The sequence below is a fragment of the Leopardus geoffroyi genome, chromosome B1 (genome assembly GCF_018350155.1).
Source record: "Leopardus geoffroyi isolate Oge1 chromosome B1, O.geoffroyi_Oge1_pat1.0, whole genome shotgun sequence".
Lineage (NCBI taxonomy): Eukaryota > Metazoa > Chordata > Mammalia > Carnivora > Felidae > Leopardus > Leopardus geoffroyi.
The window spans coordinates 138,048,895-138,070,616 of record NC_059327.1 but is presented as its reverse complement, the minus strand read 5'-3'; positions in this window follow the sequence as shown (position 1 = coordinate 138,070,616).

The window sequence follows — 21,722 nt, the reverse complement described above, 5'->3', positions numbered from 1 at the left end:
GGGGAGGGGAGGCGCACACCCGGCGGCTCCTGTCTCGTAGTGCCTAGCGGGAGGAAGGAGGCTACCTTGAGCTGGTGGCCCCGTGACTCTGGCTCTGTCCACCGCGGCACCTGGAGACGCTCGCCGTGCGCCAAGCGGCGCGCGTGCACGGTCTGCCGCAGCTCCTCCGCCAGCGGTAGTTGCCCGCGACCGGGTGACATTGAGGTTTCCCCGGCTACCGCCGCTGAGCTTCCCGACCTCAGGCGGGCCGACTGAAGCCGCTGAGGATTAGGGCTCCTTTTTCTTTTAAGTTTACTTTACAAGTAAGATTTTTGCTTGCCTGTTTTTCTCCTGAAATTTTTCGTCAAAAGAAGCAGGTAACTGGCATATTTCAAAGATCAGGGATTGTTTTGCTCGATTTATTTGAAGATCCTAAAAGCTCAATTCTTTGAAAAATACGGAGTTAGGAAGTGTGTGAGGTCAACCAGGGGTTCATTTCATTTAATGTTTTTTTAGTCCTTATACTAATTAGAATATATAAATGCTGTGAGTCTTTACAAGGTTTCTGAGCTTCTTGTCTTGTGGGATCTGGTTTTTAAAAGAACCGCTAAGCGTTTCTTGCAGGATAACAGTAAAGTTCTTTAATAGACCTATTAAAAATCCCAGATGTGGTGGCTGGAAACTAGCTTATTTGGGCTTTCAGATTTGCAGCTTCCTCGATACAACTAGAAGAAAATTAAGTTTTTAGGTACTTCTTTAGTCAACAGTAATTATTTGCCGATTTCATGTGTGCCCAGGCTTTGGAGAGACAGAGTAGTGTAAAATACAGTAAAGAACTCTGAAAACATAAGTATTTTTTCCACTATGTAATTAAATAAATGTGTATTAATTGGACACGATCCAAAAATCTCAAGATGTTTAAAAATACCTATTTTTTGTTATTAATCAAGCTAGCTGAATTTACAGAATAATTAAAATTCAAAAATACAGATGTAATTCTGAAAATGTCTTAAAAATACAATCTTGGGGTGCTTGGGTGGTTCAGCTGGTTGAGCTTCTGACTCTTGGTTTCAGCTCAGGTAATGAGCACAGGGTTGGTAGGATTGAGCCCTGGGTGAGGCTCCGCACTCACAGCAGGGAACTGGCTTAAGAGTTTCTCTTCTCTCTCTCCCTCCTTCCCTCCCCCTCACATGCACACTCTCTCCTCTCTCAAAATAAATAAGCTATATACTCCTATATTCTCTTTTTGTTGTTGTTTTAATGTTTATTCATTTTTGAGACCCCGCATGAGCAGGGGTAGTGGCAGAGAGAGAGGAAGTCACAGAATCGGAAGCAGGCTCCCGGCTCCAAGCTGTCAGCACAGAGCCCACCACAGGGCTCGAACTGGAACTCACATACCTCAAGATCATGACCTGAGCCAAAGTCTGAGGCTTAACTGACTGAGCCACCCAGGCACCCCTATATTTTATTTATATATATACGTAACTGTATTAAGCAAATCATACACAGGCGATATAAAGAACGTATCTTAGATCAAGTGGTAGTGACTTCAGGTATGTCTCCACTTGTCAAAATAATAGCCTAGGAGAAAGTGGGTATTGAGCTCAAACCAAATACTTAAATTTCGAGACAACTAGGAGGTCTCTGGATATTTTCTGTCTTCAAGAGAGTATTTTGATTTGTTTGTTTGTTTAAAAATAGCTCAAGCAGGGGAGAGGGGCAGAGGGAGAGAAAAATCTCAAGCAGGCCCCATGCTCAGCATGGAGCGTGATGGAGGGCTCAATCTCAAGACCCCGGGACCCGAGCTGGGATCAAGAGTTGGATGCTCAACTGACTGGGCCACCCAGGCACCCCAGAAGATTCTTTGGCTTTTAAGACAGCTTTAGACATGCCCACCTTTTAGTAATAAGACTTTTCCAAAAAGGTTCATTTTAATTCACAAGTAGTCCAGTAGCTTCTGGACTTCCTGGAAATTGTATTGAAAATTCCAGAAAACCTAGGAGTGATTTTAAAGCTAATACCTTTACCATATGCTATGTAAGTCTGGATAATGCCATATCAGTTATGTCCCTACTTATTATGGCCCAGATCTCTCTATTCTGTGCTCCTTCATTCACCTACATTCCTCTTAGAACTCATTTTACTTCATCCTTTGTTCTTTTCACGTTCTTCATCTGCCTAGTAAACTTCTATTCCTATTTTTAAAACCCAGTCAAATGTTACTACTTCTGTGAAACCTTCCCAGACTCCCTGAGGCAGATTTAATCAGCCAGTCCCACAGCTTTTTAGCCTTACTTAAGGTCTTCTAAATATGCAATTGTACTAGACCATGAGTTCCACGAGAGCAAAGATAATGTGTTTGGTGTATCCTCCCTACCTACACATACACACACACACATAACAGACTCAGTTGCTAGTAGAATTACTGAATGACAAAATACTGGATTATTTCCAACTAGCTAGGTTCAGAGCCTCTTAGGCAAACTAAGTGTGCTTGCAGTGACTTAAAAGTCTTCTCTGCCCACCATCCCACTTCATCTCAGGCATAAAACCACTTGCTGATGCATGAAATTCCTTAAAAAGGAAAAATACAAACTCACTCCACATCACAAGAATGTAGTGTTTAAGAAGCTAAAGACTGTAGGGGTGCTTGGGTTGCTCAGTTGGCTAAGCGTACAACTCTTTTTATTTTTTTTTTATGTTTGTTTATTTTTGAGAGAGTGCACGCATGCAAGCAGAGGAGGGGTAGAAAGAAAGGGAGACAGAAGATCCGAAGAAGGCTCTACACTGAGAGCGGAGAGCCCGATGTGGGGTTTAAACTGTGAGATCATGGGGTGCCTGAGTGGCTCAGTTGGTTGGGCATCTGACTTCAGCTCAGATCATGATCTCATGGTTTGTGAGTTCAAGCCCCACATCAGGCTCTGTGCTGACAGCTCAGAGCCTGCTTGAGATTCTCTCTCTCTCTCTCTCTCTCTCTCTCTCTCTCTCTCTCTCTTCCCATCCCCATCTTATTCTCTTTCTGTCTCTCAAAATAAATAAATAAAACCGGAATCACTTTTATCCAGAACAAGATACACATAGAGGAGTCAGTTTTAATCTGCTAAATACAAATGGCGTGAGCAAATCCTATGCTCATATTTTTATTTTAAGTGGAACATGCATTCCATTCAGCAACCTAGAATAAACTGTCCAGAAAAAAAACAGGAAGAACCCATTTCCTAAACAAGGTACACGTACTTGAGCCTCTTTACAACCATGTTAAACATTTACTCACTTGCAGAACACCCTCAGTAAGATTCAAGCATTTGGTTGAAAAATTATCTTGTGATTTTAGGTGAAGTAACCAATTGCCCAAACTGAACATTCTCATTTATCATCAGTCCTGGTTGTCAGGAAGCTCTCCCTTCACTTAGAGAAAATAGAGGCTCCACCACTGTGAATTTTCAGATTTTCAGCAAATCGTTTGTGGGATCTTGAGTTATGCTTAACCACAGAAGGGTCAATAGGGTGCCCTCAGACTCAATTGGAAAAAACCTAGATCAAAAAGGATTCAAACAATAAGGAAATTTAAACATCTCACTCCAGGTCTACATATTCAGCTGCCTACATAATGTCTCCACTGGGATATTCCACCGGTATCTCAAGCTTTAGATGTCCAAAACTGAACTCCACCTTCCCTACAAATCAGCTTCTTTAGTCTTCGTCTTCTCGTTAAATGACATCTCCACCCACCTCTGTGCTCCTGGCAAATATCAGGGAGTCGTTGGTATCACCCAAACCACTCACATCCAATCAATTAACCAACTCCTACTTCCAAAATATGTCTTGATTCACCTAAATGCTTCTTAGAACATAAATAGCGGAGAGGCGCCTGGGTGGCTCAGTTGTTTGAACGTCCAACTCTTGATTTTGGGTTAGGTCTTGATCTTAACAGTTTGTGAAATCGAGCCCCACAGCTGCCTCTGTACTGACAACGTGGAGCCTGCTTGGAACTCTCTCGTGCACTCTCCCTGTCCCTCCCCTGCTCGCTCTCTCTGTCTCTCTCTCTCTATGAATAAACTGAATAAATAAACATTTAAAAAAACATAAATAGTGATGTTATTCCTAGTTTTATTCACATTCAACCATGCAACACATGAAACAGTTACATTTCTGGTGCTGAGAATTTAACTGACCAAAACAGCAAAGACTTTGATCTCACGGAGCTGACATTCTAGTAGGAGAAAGAAACAACAGACTAATATACAATAGGTAGTGATTGGAAGGAAGATAATGAGTAAGGTGCCAGACATAGAGTATGTACTATTTCAGGTAGGTTACTCCGAGAAGACTTAAAGGAGGTAAGTTTTGAGTAGAACTCTCAAGTAAAAGGGAAAGCCATAAACATAGTTAGGGAAGACTGTACAAGGCAAAGACAGGAGTGTGCTTGACACTTTCAATGAATGATAGAGGCTAGTGTAGCTGAATAGAGTGAAGGAGAGAAAGTGTAATAGATCATACCTACAAAGTATCCAGGAACAAGGTTACCCAGGGCCTTGTAAGCTGCGGTTGGCATTTTACTTTTATTTTAAATGTGACAAGAAACTATGGGAGGTTTTGAGCCAGGGAAGGATATGACCTGACTTAAATGTTAAGTGGCCAGAATAATCCAGATTATTCCAGATGTATGGACAGTGGACTGAGGTAGGGTATCAGGAAGATGAATTAGAAGGCCATTGTCAGAGGCCTTTCATGATTGATTTCTTCTGACAAGAGGCAAATCTACAAATAGGGTGTTATTTCTATGTGGTCATATGACTTTATTTTCTTTAAAAGAAAAAGATTCTCAACATCACTCATCAGGGAAATGCAAATCAAAAGCACACAGACACCATCTCACACCTGTCAGAATGGCTAAACTGAAAAACATAGGAGGGGTATCTGGGTGGCTCAGTCACTTGAACGTCTGACTCTTGATTTCACCTCAGGTCATGGAATCAAGCCCCATGTCAAGCTCCACGCTGAGCATGGAGCCTGCTTAAGATTCTCTATCTCTGCCCTTCTCCCCGCTTTGTATGCTCTCTCTCTAAAATATAAATCAATCAATGAAATGTAAGAAACAACCAGTTATGGTGAGGATGTGGAGAAAAAGGAATACTTGTGCACTGTTGGTGGAAATGCAAACTAGTGCAGCCCCTGTGGGAAACAGTATGGAGGTTCTTCAAAAAGCTAATAATTCTATTTACCATATGATCCAGTAATTCCACTGCTATTTACCCAAAGATTATGAAAAAAACTAATTTGAAAAGATAAAGGCACCCCTATGTTTATTGCAGCATTATTTACAATAGCCAAAATATGGAAGCAGACCAAGTGTCCATCAACAGATGAATGGATAAAGAAGATGTGGTACACACACACACACACACACACACACATGCACACACATGCACACACACACACTGGAATACTAGTCAAAAAAGGATGAAATCTTGTCATTTGCAACATGGATGGAGCTGGGGACTATGATGCTAAGCTAAATAAGAGAAAGAAAAATACCACATGATTTCACTCGTGGAACATATGAAAAAAATGAACAAAGGAAAAAAAGACAAATTAAAAACCAGACTTAACTATAGAGAACAAAGTGATGGTTACCAGAGAGGAGATGGTTAGGGAGATAGGTGATATAGGTGAAGAGGACTAAGAGTACACTAATCTTGATGAGCACTGAATAATGTATAAAATTGTTGAATCACTGTGCTGTATACCTGAAACTAACACTGTGTGTTAACTATACTGGATTTAAAATAAAATTTAAAAATCAGAAGAAAGAAAAACATGCTCTAATGACAAGAGATCATTAAAAATAAAATAAGAATTAGATTAATACTACTGATAACATTTGCAATAGAGAATAAGACCAACATTTTCATTAAATTCAGTACTTTTTTCCTTCTTTTTCTTCCTCATTCTGCAGCTCTAGAATAAAATTTTCGTTAAGTGCTGCAGTTAGGTTTTATCCAGAGCCTTTTCATAATCCTGCCTCAGGCATTACAATAAGTACAATATTTTTCTAACTCTTTTTTTTTTCTTTTTAAGTAATCTCTACACCCAACATGGGGCTTGAACTCATTACCTTGAGATCAAGAGTCACATATTCTGACTGAGCCCACCAGATGCCTCAATAAGTACAATATTTTGACTTGATATGAGTTCTGGAGTCTTGGATTCTCCAGACTTCTTTTTTTTCCCAGGGACCAAGGCTGAAGCCAAATAGTATCAGGTTTTGCTTCATAACATACTTTTACAGTTGTTTTAGCTGCTAATTTTAAAGTTGTCCTACTTTGTAGAAGCTACAGTTCAAGAGAATACTTAGTGAAAAAGAACATAATCAGAAAAATTGGGGTTTTCAGATTAAGGTTAACTAAGAACTATTGAAAACCTCTTTAAAAAAAAGTTTAAGAACATGTATTTTGTCTTGGGGCTCTTTGGAACCTTTTCCTTTGTTGTAGTGGCTCTGAGTTATTCAATATTCCTTATTCCATACACACTGCAGGAGAATAATCATTCCCTTACACCAAGGCTGAGAGTTTTCAGGTGCTCAGACGCAGTACAGTTGCTCAAAATTCACACTTTAAAAGTAGTGACACATAATGAAAAGTCCCTCTGGCCACAGTAGGAGGGGTTTATTCTGTTTAACTGGTTCGTATCCTCCATGTTTTGGCTCCTGCAGTAGACATTTGAGGTTGGAGCCCCCTGACATCAGTTTTCCTTTCTGGAGTTGGCTAATAAGACCAAGGGTGACCATCACCCTTGGTCACATTGTTTGGTTTGGGGAGGGGACAGAGCCTAAGTCATCCAATTACATTGAGGAACTTCTTTTTGATGTTTGAGTGAAGAAATACTCTCCTACCCCCTGCTCATTCATAAACCGAGAAGCATGTAGCTGAGGGAACCACTGACATCCATTATGCAACAAAAAGATGCCTGTGAAGATAGGAATCAAAGAGCAATGAAGAGTTGTCAAGACTCAGGGGATGGGATACCAGGTCTTGGTTACATTCTTTGAGCTACCAGCTCAATTTCCCCCTACAGTTATCTCTACCTCTAGACGTAGTCACATGACTTAATAAATTCCCTTTATCATTTAAGCCAGTTTAAGTTGCCAGTTTATTTCTAAAAATTCAAAGTATTCTAACTATGCTGAAGTGTAGGTTGTCAACTTTGCATTACTACCACCCACTTGTACCATCTCTGCTTTGCAAAGAAGCTAGAGACATTTTCCAGAATCCCCTGCCCTCTATGGTTCTGAGTTAAAGTTTGCCAGTGAGAGGTACTCACAGTAGACAGGAAAGGCAGAGAAAAGAAGCTTTCATTCTCAGGAGGCTGTGGCAGCTTCACAGACTTCTCTTCTCCCAGAAAACTGGCAGTTTCCAGCTTCTCAGATCTCACCACGAGCACGTGCTTTGCACTTATGGCAGCAAAACACAGTGTCTTCTCAGACTTCTGTGCAAACTCTTGCTTTGTAGTCAAGGGGCCATAAATGGCAGCTTCTTAGAGTACTCTACAAGTTCTGGCATCTTATATTTCTCCATGAATTCTGGTTTCTTCATCTGCTCCAATGCTTCAATCCGTCAAGTGAATGTTCTCTAATCCTTTGACTGCGGCTCCCAGACCTTCACACTTCCAGCTTTTGCTGCATTCACCTAACCTGCAGTTCCTACATTAAATCTCTTTGCGCCAGAATACTTGCAATGGCTTTGCTCTCCTCACTACATTTAGTTATTAGTAACAGAAATGGTTTCCAAGAGGCACAGAACTTTAGGGACCAGAATTGATTCTCAGATCCCACTAGATTTAAAGGACCCCATTGCCAGTAAAAATAGCATTTTTAGTTCACAGCATATAGTGGCAAATGGCTGATTTATTATCACCTTGGATGACTAAGAAATTGCTGAAACAGGATAATGTAGTGGGAATAAAGGCTACAAGGACTGTGGAGTGGGTTGGCTATATCAAATTATACTGGGGAACTTAGAGAAGGAAAATGATAAACTCAAGGTTTGAAATTCCCACTTTAAGATCTGGGTAAGAAACCAGAAAGTTTCTTACCTTCCCTGGGGGAAAAAAAATAATCCTTACTTGAAAAAGCTACAGGGTCAAGATTTCTGGGGGGAAAAACAACAATCCAAAATCTGACCATGAAGATGGATGAATTACCAAGAAAATTGAATTAATTTACGTTATCTTATGTTAAAGTATTGGTCAGGAAAGAATGGAACTGAACATTAGATGGGGACATTTGGACAAATTTAATTGAAACTGAAGACCTTGAACCCCGAAATATTGTGGAGCCTTCCTTGCCAGCAAAAAAACAGATTTTCCTCTAATGTGGTAAGCAGCATAATAGCCCCCACAGATGTCCATATCCTAACCCCCCAAACCTGTGAATGTGTTACCTCACATAGCAAAGGGATTGTTGACATGTGTTTAAGACTCTTGGGATGGAGAAATTATCCTGGACAATCTGGGAGGGTGCAATGTAATCACAAGAGTCCTTATAAGAGGGAGGTAGGAGGGCCAAAGTCAGAGAGATTTGAAGATGATATATTGCTGGCTTTGGGGATGAAGGAAGGAAGGAGGGTGGAGAGGGTCGTGCCCAGGAATGCATGTGGCCTCTAGAGGTTGGAAAAGGCAAGGAAAGAAATTCTCCCCTGATGCCTCTAGAAGGAATGTGGTCCTGCTGATACCTTAATTTAGCCCAATGAGACCTCCAGAACTGTAAGATAATAAATTTGTGTTGTGTTAAGCCTCTAAACTTGTGGTTATTTGTTAAGCAGCAACAGGAATCTGGTCTATCTACTGTCTGGAGATTAGCCTCTCCTCTTGCCTAAAGAACTTGTAATGACCTATCCTGAAATGGTTGCTTTGCAGAGGAATGCTGATTTTCTTCAAGACTTATTGCATTGCTTGTAGATGAATAACTAGACTCAAATCTAGGAAGACCCCGGTGGAGCAAGTACATTGCATAATATTCTATTGAGTTGACCAAAGTTTAACAAATTTGGAAAGCTATTTGTAAAGTTACTAAAACATTCCTCAAAGCAGAGATAACATTTGTTCAAAAGGACTAGAACAAAGAATTTTTTGGTCTGCTGATACTTTATAGCTAACTGTCAATCTAGGTGACATATAGCTCTATGTGTGGGGGCTGATATTTTTCTTTAGTATTGCACCATGACTGTACAATGATGGTAATGATCTAGTAGAAAGACAAAAACTGGTGATGTGGGGTAGCAGTGGGGAGAAAATTGCAGAAGGCAAGTTCTTTTTATTATTATTATTCCAGTATAGTTAACATACAGTGTTGTGTTAGCTTCAGGTGTGCAGTATAGTGAGTCAACAATTCCATACCTCACCCAGTGCTCATTGGAACTCCTTAATCCCCATCTTCTATTTCACCCATGCCCCCCCCCCCACCTCCCCTTTGGTAACCATCACTTTGTTCTCTATAGTTAAGAGTGTTTCTTGGTTTTCCTCCCTCTCTCTTTTTTTTCCCCTTTGCTAGTTTTTTTTTTTTCTAAATTCCATGTATGAGTGAAATCATATGGTATTTGTCCTTCTCTGAATGACTTATTTTATTTTACTTAGCATTATACTCTCAACTCCATCCATGCTATCGCAAATGTCAAGATTTCATTCTTTTTATGGCTGAAAAATATTCCAGTGTGTGTGTGTGTGTGTGTGTGTGTGTGTGTGTGTGTGTGAGTGTGTGTACCACATCTTCTTTATCCATTCATCTATTGATGGACATTTGGGCTGCTTCCATTATTTGGCTATTGTAAATAATGCTGCTATAAACAGGGGAGTGCATTTATCCCTTTGAATTAGTGTTTTTGTATTTTGGGATAAATACCCAGTAGTGCAATTGCTGGATTGTAGGGTAGTTATATTTTTAATTCTTTGAGGAACCTCCATACTGTTTGCTACAGAGATTGTACCAGTTTGCATTCCCACCAAACTGCACAAGAGTTCCTTTTTTCCACATCCTCACCAACACTTGTTTTTTCTTATGTTTTTGATTTTAGCCATTCTGACAGGTGTGAGGTGATATCTCATTGTAGTTTTGATTTGCATTTTCTGATGATGAGTGATGTTGAGCATCTTTTCATGTGTCTGTTGGCCATCTGGATGTCTTCTTTAGAGAAATGTCTGTTCATTTTTTCTGCCATGTTTTTTGGGTGTTGAACAGCTATCAGCTCTTTATATATTTTGAATACTAACCTTTTATCTGATATGTCATTTGCAAATATCTTCTCCCATTCAGTAGGTTGTCTTTTAGTTTTGTTGATTGTTTCCTTCACTGTGCAGAAGCTTTTTGTTTTATTTTACTGGAGTCCCAAAAGTTTATTTTTACTTTTATTTCCCTTGACTCAGGAGACATACCTAGAAAAATTTGCTATGGCCAATGTCAGAGGCATTGCTGGCTGTGTTCTCTTCTAGGACTTTCCTGGTTTTATGTCTCACATTTAGGTTTTTAATCCATTTTGAACTTATTTTTGTGTATGGTGTCAGAAAGTGGTCCAGCTTCATTCGTTTGCATGTAGGTGTCCAGTTTTCCCAACACCATTTGTTGAAAAGACTTTTTCCCATTGCCTATTCTTTACTGCTTTGTCAAAGATTAATTGACCATACACTTGTAGGTTTATTTCTGGGTTTTCCATTCTGTTCCATTGATCTATGTGTCTGTTTTTGTTCCATTACCATGCTGTTTTGATTACTACAGCTTTGTACTTGAACTTGAAGTCAGGAATTGTGGTACCTCCAGTTATGCTTTTCTTTTTCAAGATAGCTTTGGCCATCTTTTTGGGTCTTTTGTGGTTCTACACAAATTTGAAGATTGTTAGTTTTAGTTCTGTGAAAAATGCTTTGGTATTTTGATAGGGATTGAATTAAATCTGTAGATTGGTTTGGGAAGTATAGACATTTTGACAATATTTGTTTTCTAATCCATGAGCATGGAATACCTTTCCATTTCTTTGTGTTGTCAGAAGGCAAGTTCTTAAGTAAATGAGAGGAAATGGGATCTGATGCACAATATGGAGAAGAGACAGTTCATCTGACGTATAAGAGGAAAAGAAAATTATGAGCCAAATGTAGGTCAGTAGATAGGTTTGGTGATGAACATATAATTAGTTCTAAATCTTTCTTTTTTCTCAGCCAGTTAAGACGTCTGTCATTAGCTGAGAGTGTAGATGGGGTGGAAACAGAGAGGACTTAGGATGTTAGGGAAAGTGGAAGCACAAATTCACTAGGCCCAGAGAAGCCAAGACTTTAATAAAAAGTGCTGATCAGGACAGAGCCCCCACAGAGACTTACTGGATGCTACTGGAGATCTACTTATAAGATCTGAAAGTCACTCTCTCCAGAAACCTCTGGCAGGACGTCACTGGTTTATTATCTTCTCTGGGTATGGTCATTTAACCAGTTACAATCTACCTCCTCATCTATTCAACCAACTCCTGTTTTTCCATCTGGATCCTCAGGACTTATGAGAAACTCAGGTAGTAAATACCTTATGAGTTGTTTGCCAAGCCATGGCTCCCTTCTCTGAACTCTCCCCCATACCAAGGGTGGCCCGTATGCAGCAAATTTACATGACCCCACTTCCATTGCTGTAGCCAAGTCCTGGGTGGATACCTGACCCAAGCTGATCTATTGGATTCTCCCTCCTGGGATTGAAAATTGGAATACTGGGTCTCTGAGAGATTGGCCAGAGGGCTGGAACTAGGGGGAAATTTGATTATAAGACTGAGCAGTTTTTTTGCGCCATATAGATCAGAGAACACAAGAACATGGATTTGAGTGTGAAAGGGGAGAGAGAGAATGAAGCAGACGTGTTGAAAGAACCAGGGACCAGAGACCACATGGTCTTGACAAGCTATAGATGGTATCTGCCCTGGTCCTTGATGACAAAGCAGTTACTGACTTCTGTCCTCAGCTGAACTTCCTCCCTTGGGTTATAGACAGTGCTCCTGGTCCCCACTAGATTCACGTTTTACATGAACAAATCTGTGTAGATTTCTGTTACTGTGTAATCCAAACAACCATGATCAAGAGCAAAGATACATCGAATGCTATATCACTTCACTAATATAGTACAATAACCAGTTCTGTCAGAAGGGGAAAAAAAGTGCCATGAGGCTGGATGATTATGTAGTGACTCCACGCAGACTCTTGGGAGACTTGGGAAGAGAAAAGCAGTAGCCATTATACACACAATCTAGCTGTATTTTTTTTAAGCCATTACAAAAACTTCTTCAACTTGAAAAGCAATGGAAATAAATACAGATTACTCATAAGACTACCCTCCTAGTACAACCATTCAGAGCATTTTGACACTTTTAATTTATGTCAGTTTTCCCTTTTATGTTGTTTGCTTTTAAACAGTGAAATTAGAGTATAATATATGATTGCATTTCCTACTTTCTTCATGCCATGTTTCCTATGTTGTATAATCTCCATAGCTAAACTTGTAATGGCTGCCTAATAATCTACTGAATAAATACACTATAAAAATAACGTGGTGGTGATAAGCTAGTGCCCTCTGGCCAGAAATTCCTAACTTAGTGAATATAGTTATTTTTATCAGGCAAGAAGTTCTCTTTTGTAAGGTTACAAATAATTAATCAGACTTTACCTCTTCCTGCCTACCTCAAGATTAATGTTTACCTTTTTCTTGGACCTATTCTGGATCAATCACACTTTGCTTAATAATTCAGCCTCCTAGTTACCAAGGATAGTTATATGGGGAAGGTGTTATCTTTTATGGTAGTCATAAATGTTCAGGCCACTGGAAAAGAAGCCTTTTATTGTTCCTAAAATGTTATATTAATAAATTAATAACTTGGTGTTTGGGTTTTTACAATGGCATCTTATGTGTTTGATTGTACCAGTGGCATAATCTATACCTATAAGCCTGAGAATAGACCTTGGTCTAGGGCAGTCATACTTAAGTACTTCCACCCTGAGGGCCCTTTTTGGGAAGTTTGCCAGCCCCCTTCTTTCCAATCTCTGTATTCTGAGCTTTGCCTCATTGATTATGGAAGACATCAAACCTGAAACCACAATAACCAGCTAAGCAATTGTAATTTGCAAGAAGTACCCAAGAAGAGGATAGAGTGATGTCATCTCACTCATAGCTTCAGACACCATCTCATTTTGATAACTTTAAGACTTTGGACTTCTGGGGTGCCTGGGTGGCTCAGTTGGTTAAGCATCTGACTTTGGCTCAGGTCACGATCTCACAGCTTGTGAGTTTGAGCCCCACATCGGGCTCTGTGCTGACAGCTCAGAGCCTGGAGTCTGCTTCGGATTCTGTGTACCTCTCTGGCCGTGCTCCTCCCTCACTCATGCTCTGTCTCTCTCCCTCTCTCAAGAATAAATAAAACATTTTTTAAAAATTAAAAAAAAAAGACTTTGGATTTCTGTTCATTGTTATTTAATGTTAATTTAGGTACCTTCTGTCATATATAGATTTAACATTATCTGGATTTTTACCCCTGTCCTTCAATATTTCACTTAAAGCCCTCTTGATCAGTTAGGCATATTTCTAGGAAAATTCGTGTTCTTCAGTCCTTTAGGGATATGCTCTATCCCTAGGCAAGATACCAGTTTTCATTATCCAAAGACATGATTAATTCTATGCACCTAAGTCTCTGCATGCCGTAGCATTCTTCTTCTTTCCCATTGCCAACCTTCCATTGAAAACACTGGTGATAATGCTGTTTGTATTCCTAAGTACTTCATCTTTTGGTCCAGCACTTCAAGATATACATCCTAGGTTTCTTCTGCAAGGGATGGATGACCTTCTCCACATAGAGTAAAAGCAGATAGTGACTGTCAAGCCTGATGAGACTGTAGACCATATATCACTTTTCTGCAAGATACTCCAGGAAGACAGCATACCTCCACATGGGCCATGGCAGGGAACAAGGCTGCCTCTGTCCTCTTAGGAAGTTGCCAAATGCTATTCAGTTAGCAAACAGTTCATTGTGGCCTGTTGTGTGGCAAGCAGCCCGATAGGCCTAGCACAGAGTCATCTAACAATCTAACAGATCTAGTAACCATGTCCTTATACTGTCCACCACTTGTGAGGTTTCATTATTTCATTTTGTCCTATAGTCTTATTTCTAAAGTAATATTAAAGTGCACAAATAATTCATAGATACAGTTTTACTAAACATCCAGACAAACAGAAATTTATAAAGAAAGTCCTTGGGGCACCTGATTGGCTCAATCTGCAGAACATGCTACTCTTGATCTCTAGGTCTTGATCTAGGTCTTGAGTTGGAGTCACATGTTGGGCATGGAGCCAACTTAAAAAAGAAAAAAATCCTGGAGTGCCCAGGTGGCTCATGTGGTTAAACAAGCAACTCTTGATTTTGGCTCAGGTAATGATCCCAGGGTCGTGGGGTCAAGCCTAGCCTTGAGCTCTGCCCTAAGCATGGAGTCTACTTAAGATTCTCTCTCTCTCTCTCTCTCTCTCTCTCTCTCTCTCTCTCTCTTTTTCTCTCTCTGAAAAAAAAAAAAGATATTCTGATCTACTCCTCTGTTTAAACTGTGTTATTCTCCAAGATTTTGTCCTTGGTCCTTTTCTTACTACAAACTCAGAGTGACCTCATATATAGATGAAGTATACTCATAACTTCAAACACTATCTCATTTTGATAACTTAAAAAAAATCAGTGTCACTTTTACTCACTCAGTGCAGTATATGATCTGAATTTCACAGTGGTTACTAACTGCCAGGCTATTAGTCTCTAGAAGCAAACATCTAAATTGGTCAGGAAAAAAATATAGGTTTTAATTTTTAAAAATTACACACTCCTTTACTTATACTGGAAAAGTTTCTTCACTGACTTCTTAATCTTTTTGACAGAGAATGTTCTAGGATTATTTTGTAAATTTTCCTATACTCACAACTCTGAGCTCAGATGACTAATTGAACATCTAACATCACATAAAGAATTAAAAGCTAAGAGGCTGATTATACAACATAAATTTGTTTGCCATACAAGAAATAGTAGATTTTTTTAAACTTAATAACCAATTTCAAAAAGCTTTGTACAAGGAGAATTGTGATAACAATTCCACCAAATTTTCTTCTTCACTTGAATTTTTAATTGAGATAATTGTAGATTCACACGCAGTTGTAAGAAATAACATAGAGAGATCTCATGTTCTCTATGTGCTCTCATTTTATCTGGTTTCCCCCAGTGGTAACATTTTGTAAAACTAGTATAAATCACAACCAGGAAATTGACATTAACGTAATCCAAAGATCTTATTCACATTTCCCCAATTTTACTTTGTGTACATTATACAATTTTACCACATATGCAAGTTCATGTACCCATAACCATAGTCCAGACTCTATAAACAGTTCCAGGACCTTGTGCAACTCTCTTATAATTTACTCACCTTCTACCCTAACCCCTGGACTGCTAAGCAGCATTTCTTTTCTAAAATTTTGTCATTTCAAAATATTATATAAAAGAATCACATTGTCTGTAACCTTTTGGGATTGATTTTTTTCACTCAACATAATTCTCTGGAAATCTATGCCCAGGTTGTTACATGTATCAGTAGTTTGTTCCTTTTTATTTTATTTTGTTTCATTTTATTTTATTTTGTGTTGTTTTATTTTATTTTACCTTATTTTATTTTGAGAGACAAAGAGAAAGCACAAGCTGGGGGAGGAGCAGAGGGAGAGAGAGAGAGAAAGAGAGAGAGGGAGAGAGACTCCCAAGCAGGCCCTATGCTCAGTGTGGAGCCATATGCTGGGCTTGATCTCACTACCCTTGGGATCATGACCTGAGCTGAAATCAAGAGTCGGAAGCTCAACCAACTGAGCCACCCAGGCACTTCTTTACTCTCCTTTTTAAAATTTTATTTGTTTGTTTACTGTCTTTGCATTATATTTCGGCTCTGAAGCATGGAGGTTAGTTTTTGATAACACAACCAGAAAGTTTGAGATCAAAACGGAGGCAGCTGAAGAGCTCTTTCAGAGGCCGCTTATCTAAATTATTTTAGGCAGAAGGGCGCCTTGATTTCGGCTCAGGTCATGATCTCATGGTTCATGAGTTTGAGCCCCATCTTGGGTTCTGTGCTGACAGTGCAGAGGCTGCATGGGAGTCTCTCTCTCTGCTCCTACCCTTTGCTCACTCTCTCACTTTCTCTCTCTCTCTCTCTCTCTCTCTCTCTCTCAAAAATAAATAAACATTAAAGAAAAAAGTTCTCCTGAGCCTGCTGGGCCTTGATTGTCTTCAGCTCAAAATAATCCATGCCAAAGTGGCGTATTTTGGGGTTGCAAGCCCTGAGCCCCCTCATATGGTTCTTTTTTTTATCTCCTGAAGTATACTGTTATCAGATATTAATGTGGTTAACTCGGCTAAATGAAGAAGAAACTTGAACACCAAAAATATATAATTTTTATTAATACAGTTCATATTTCCAAGTATTGAATCAGTGGTTTCTTTTAAGGAATGTGTGTCACAGCTGCTAAGTTGACTGGAGTTACCTCTATGCTAGAGGAGAGAAACACATACATATATGTGTTAATGTTTTTTTATGCATGCTTCTCTCCCTTTCTCTCTACGTTATACCACTATCTGAGATCAAAAGGCTTCCTTTAGAATAAAAAATTTTACATTAAAAAGCCCCAGAGACTTCAGTGATGTTAAGCACATCACTCTTCTAAATTCAAAATAAAAGTGGAAATTTGAGGGGCTCCTGGGTGGCTCAGTCAGTGGAGCATGTGGCTCTTGACCTTGGGGTTGTGAGATCAAGCCCCACGTTGGGCATAGAGCCTACTTAAAAAAAAAAAGTGGGGGCGCCTGGGTGGCGCAGTCGGTTAAGCATCCGACTTCAGCCAGGTCACGATCTCGCGGTCCGGGAGTTCGAGCCCCGCGTCAGGCTCTGGGCTGATGGCTCAGAGCCTGGAGCCTGTTTCCGATTCTGTGTCTCCCTCTCTCTCTGCCCCTCCCCCGTTCATGCTCTGTCTCTCTCTGTCCCAAAAAAATAAATAAACGTTGAAAAAAAAAAAAAGTGGAAATCTGATTTCTGTAAAGGCAAAATCATCTGTTGACCTTCCAGTCCAAAATGCTCACTCTCCACTTCATAAAGAAAAACCTAGCCATCCCTGTGAGCACACCCAGTAAAAGAGCAGGGTAAGTTATCCTACACACCAACTTCCAGACATTCTTCTTGTCTTCCCTCGCATGCCAGACGCACTGTATCATTCACTTGCTCTGTGGTATATCCAAAGCAGTTTTTTCTGATTCATTTGCCTGTCAAAAATTAAGTTTCCCAAGAGTTTTTCCTAACATCCTCTACCTTCCACAGCCCAGAGTCCTCTTTACAACTGCAGATTCCCACAGGGCTTCCTTGCTCCTGTCATTCCTCCACAGTCCAAAAATTATCCCTATTAACTCTCATTTTCTTACTGGGTGTCTCCCAACTGTTGGCGTACCGAGACAGACTCAGACAAAGCAATTTAAATTAAATATGTGTTTGACTCAGAGTCTCTTTAACTTTCTAACTGAAAAGGTAATACATACCTCTTTTAAAATTGCTTCTTTTTACAATAAAAATAATATGAAATAAATTAACTTAAAAAAATTAAAGCCCAGGGCACCTGGGGGCTCAGTCAGTTAAGCGTCTGACTTCAGCTCAGGTCATGTTCTGGAGGTTCACGAGTTCAAGCCCCACATCGGACTCTGTGCTGACAGCTCAGAGCCTGGAGCCTACTTCGGATTCTATGTCCCCTCTCTCTCTGCCCCTCCCCCAGTCACGCTCTGTCTCTGTCTCTCTCTGTCTCTCTCTCTCTCAAATAAAAAAAAAAAAAAGAATAAACATTAAAAATTTTTTTTAAATAAATAAAGCCTGGGTGGCTCAGTTGGTTAAGCGTCTGACTCTTGATGTCAGTTCAGGTCATGATGTCACAGTTCATTAGTTCCAGCCAGGTGTTGGGCCCCAGGCTGACAGTGTGGAGACTGCTTGGGATTCTCTCTTTTCTTGTCTCTCTCTGCCCCTCCCCCACTTGCACTTACTTGCTCGCTTCTCTGTCTCTCTCTCAAAATAACATAAATAAGCTTAAAAAATAAAAATAATATGTACACATTATAGAAAACTGAGAGTATATGGAATATATATATATATATATATATATATAAAATCGAATATTATTCAGCCAAAGAAAAGAATAAAGTCTTGTCATTGCAACAACATGGATGCAGCTAGAGAGTAAAATGCTAAGTGAAATAAATCATTCAGAGAAAAGACAAATACCATATGACTTCACTCATATGTGGCGTTTAGGAAACAAAACAAATGAGCAAAGGGGGAAAAAAGAGAGGTAAACCAAGAAATAGACTATTAACCATAGAGAACAAACTGATGGTTACCGGGGGGAGAGAGGGTAGAGGGGTTAAACAGGTGATGGGGAGTAAGGAGTGCACTTGTTGTCATGAGCACTGGGGTGTTGTAGGGAAGTGCTGAACCATTATATAATATGCCTGAAAGTAATATTACACTGTATGTTAACTAACTAGAATTTATTTTATTTTTCATTTTATTTAAAAAATTTTTTTATTTATTTTGAGAGAGAAAGAGAGCAGGGAGGGGCAGAAAGAGAGGCAGAGAGAATCTCAAGCAAGGCTCTGCACTGCCAGCACAGAGCCCGATACGGGGCTCAAATCTATCAATCGTGAGGTCATGACCTGAGCGGGAATCAAGAGTTGGACACTTAACCAACTGAGCCACCCAGGTGCCCCTAACTAACTGGGATTTAAATTTAACTCAGAAAAAAGAAAATTCCAGTTAAAAAAAAAAGAAAATATTGGTAGCATACAAGGATAAAAAATATAAAGAGTATGGATTTTTCCCTTTTTTCTTGTTTTTTGTTTGTATTATTATTAATATTAGTCTTTGCTATTTGTGCAGGAAAAAGCTTTCACATAGTTTAAGGAAATTTTGAAGAATACAAAACAAACTAAATTATTTCCAGTTTGTCTTCCTTTTTGTAAGGTGAAGGAGCAAATTTTTGTGTTACCTGATGGACATTCCAAGAACCCTCAAAATATTTTAAGCACAAAAGACATCTTAATATTTTTTACTATTCCTTTGGGGGGGTAGGCAGAGGGAGAGGAAGAGAGAATCTTAAGACTCTGTGCCCAACTCGGAGCCTGACTTGGGGCTCAATCTCTCGACCGTGATGAGATCATGAGATCATGACCTGAGCCAAAATCAATAGTTGGATGCTTAACCCACTTAGTCACCCAGGTTCCCCAGTATTTTTACTATTCTGAATATACAGTTTAATACAGTAAAGAAAAGATCAAGAAGAATTATCAGAGGTGGCAATATATGAACAGAAGTCATAATCCTAAAACTCAAGATATACTTATTATAAATACTTAAAAGCCACAGCAATAAAGAACAGAGAGTGCTAGGAATTTATTTTTTTTATTGTTAAAAAAAAATTTTACTGTTTACAGTAATTAAAGTAAATTTTGTCTGTTTTACAGACAGAGGGAGACACAGAATCTGTGGCAGGATCCAGGCTCTGAGCTGTCAGCACAGAGCCTGATGCAGGACTCAAACTCAAATACCGTGAGATCATGACCTGAGCTGAAGTCGGACGCTTAACAACTGAGCTACCCAGGCGCCCGGGGAACTTAATTTAAAAGTAAAGTATTTTTGGTCAAAATTATTCAAGAGCATTCCAGAAGTGCAAAGAATTAGTAGGGTATTTTGGTGATTAAAAAGAACATCTGATATCTATGCACATATTAACTTGGTCATTTTCCGAAAAGAAAATCCAAATTCTAGTTTGACTCTTTTTTTAAAAAGAATATATCCAAAAAATAATAATAATAAAAATAAAAATAATGTTTTAAACAATATATCCATATTTATTGAAGCTTTGTTTACAATAGCCAAGATATGGAAGCAACCTAGTGTCCACTGATAGATGTGTGTATACATACAATGAAATATTGCTCAGCCATTAAAAGAATGAGATTTTTAAAAAATTTTTAGTGACTAAGTTTGTTTCCCACATACAAAACAAAATGTGTGCGGTGGTTACTTGTTTTTGTTTTGTTTTGTTTTGTTTTGTTTTGTTTTGTTTTATTTAATTTTTTTTTCAACGTTTATTTATTTTTGGGACAGAGAGAGACAGAGCACAAACGGGGGAGGGGCAGAGAGAGAGGGAGACACAGAATCGGAAACAGGCTCCAGGCTCTGAGCCATCAGCCCACAGCCTGACGTGGGGCTCGAACTCACAGACCGCGAGATCGTGACCTGGCTGAAGTCAGACGCTTAACCGACTGCGCCACCCAGGCGCCCCTTCTTTTTTTTTTTTTTTTTTTTTTTTAATTTTTGTTTTGTTTTGTTTTGTTTTGTTTTAAAGAATGAGACCTTGCTATTTGCAATAACATGGATGGACCTAGAGGGTATTATGCTGCATGAAATAAGTAAGATAGAGAAAGGCAAATACCATATGATTTCACTCAGATGTGGAATCTAAAAAACAAAATGAACAAACAAAAAAGGCAGAAACAGCCTACAAATACAGAGAACAAACTAATGGTTGCCGGAGAAAAAGAGGGTGGGGAAATGTGCAAAATGGGTGAAGAGAAGTGGGAGATACAGGCTTCCAGTTACGGAATGAAGAGAGCATAGGGAATACAGTCAATAGTATTGCAATGGGTTGTATATGGTGACAGATGGTAGCTTTACTTGTTGTAAGCATAGAATAGTATATAGACTTGTCCAATCACTGTGTTGTACACCTGAAACTCATGTTTTATTTAACATTGTATGTCAACTATAATTAAAAAAAAAAAGATTGGGGAAAAAAAGGAAAAACAGATTATCATCCATGTAACAATTTGTAATAAAGAAATTGTAGCAAGATGGCATCACAGGAAGTTCCTGAACTCACTTCTTCCATAGATACACGAAGTCTACAGATACGTATGAAATAATTCCCCCTGAAAAGGACTTGAAAACTAGCTAAATAGCTCCTTTACAACAGATAGTAAAAAGGCCACATTGAGAGGGAGTAAGAGAGGCAGTCTTGCCAAAAGCCTCAACCCCCACAGTAGGGACGGATCTCACAAACCTGGAGATTAGGAGAAGGAGTTTATGTCCTACGTCAGGCACCCCAAACCTTGAAACCTGCAATAGAGAGAAAAATCCCCAATACGTCTGGCTTTGAAAACCAACAGGGTTCATATCCAGGAGACTCAAATATCTGGAACTGAGATACTTCTCTTACAGGGCTTGTGCACAAACTCACCTGGCCCAAGGATAAACACTAAAGCAGTAGTGTGGAAAGCACCTAGACTATATGTGAAGGAGATTCATTTGCTAATCTTAAAGCATCTGCCAGAGGGGCAGAATTCTGTTGGGACTCTCTCTGGGGACTTACATGCTGACAGGCACCATTTTTGTGCTCTCTCTCTATCTTGATAGTGCTTGTGGTCATGTTCCAGCCGTGTGCTCTTCCAGACGCCTGTGAAAACTGGCAGGCACATGCAATCCACACGGGGATGTTCCTTGATCACCTAGCTCTGATGGCTGTGGTTGGGGACAGGGCATGCATTCCTGGATCCCACAGGACTATAATAATCAAAGACAGTTCTTGACAGGATGCCACCCATAGGGTATTACACAGACAGCAGACTGAAACA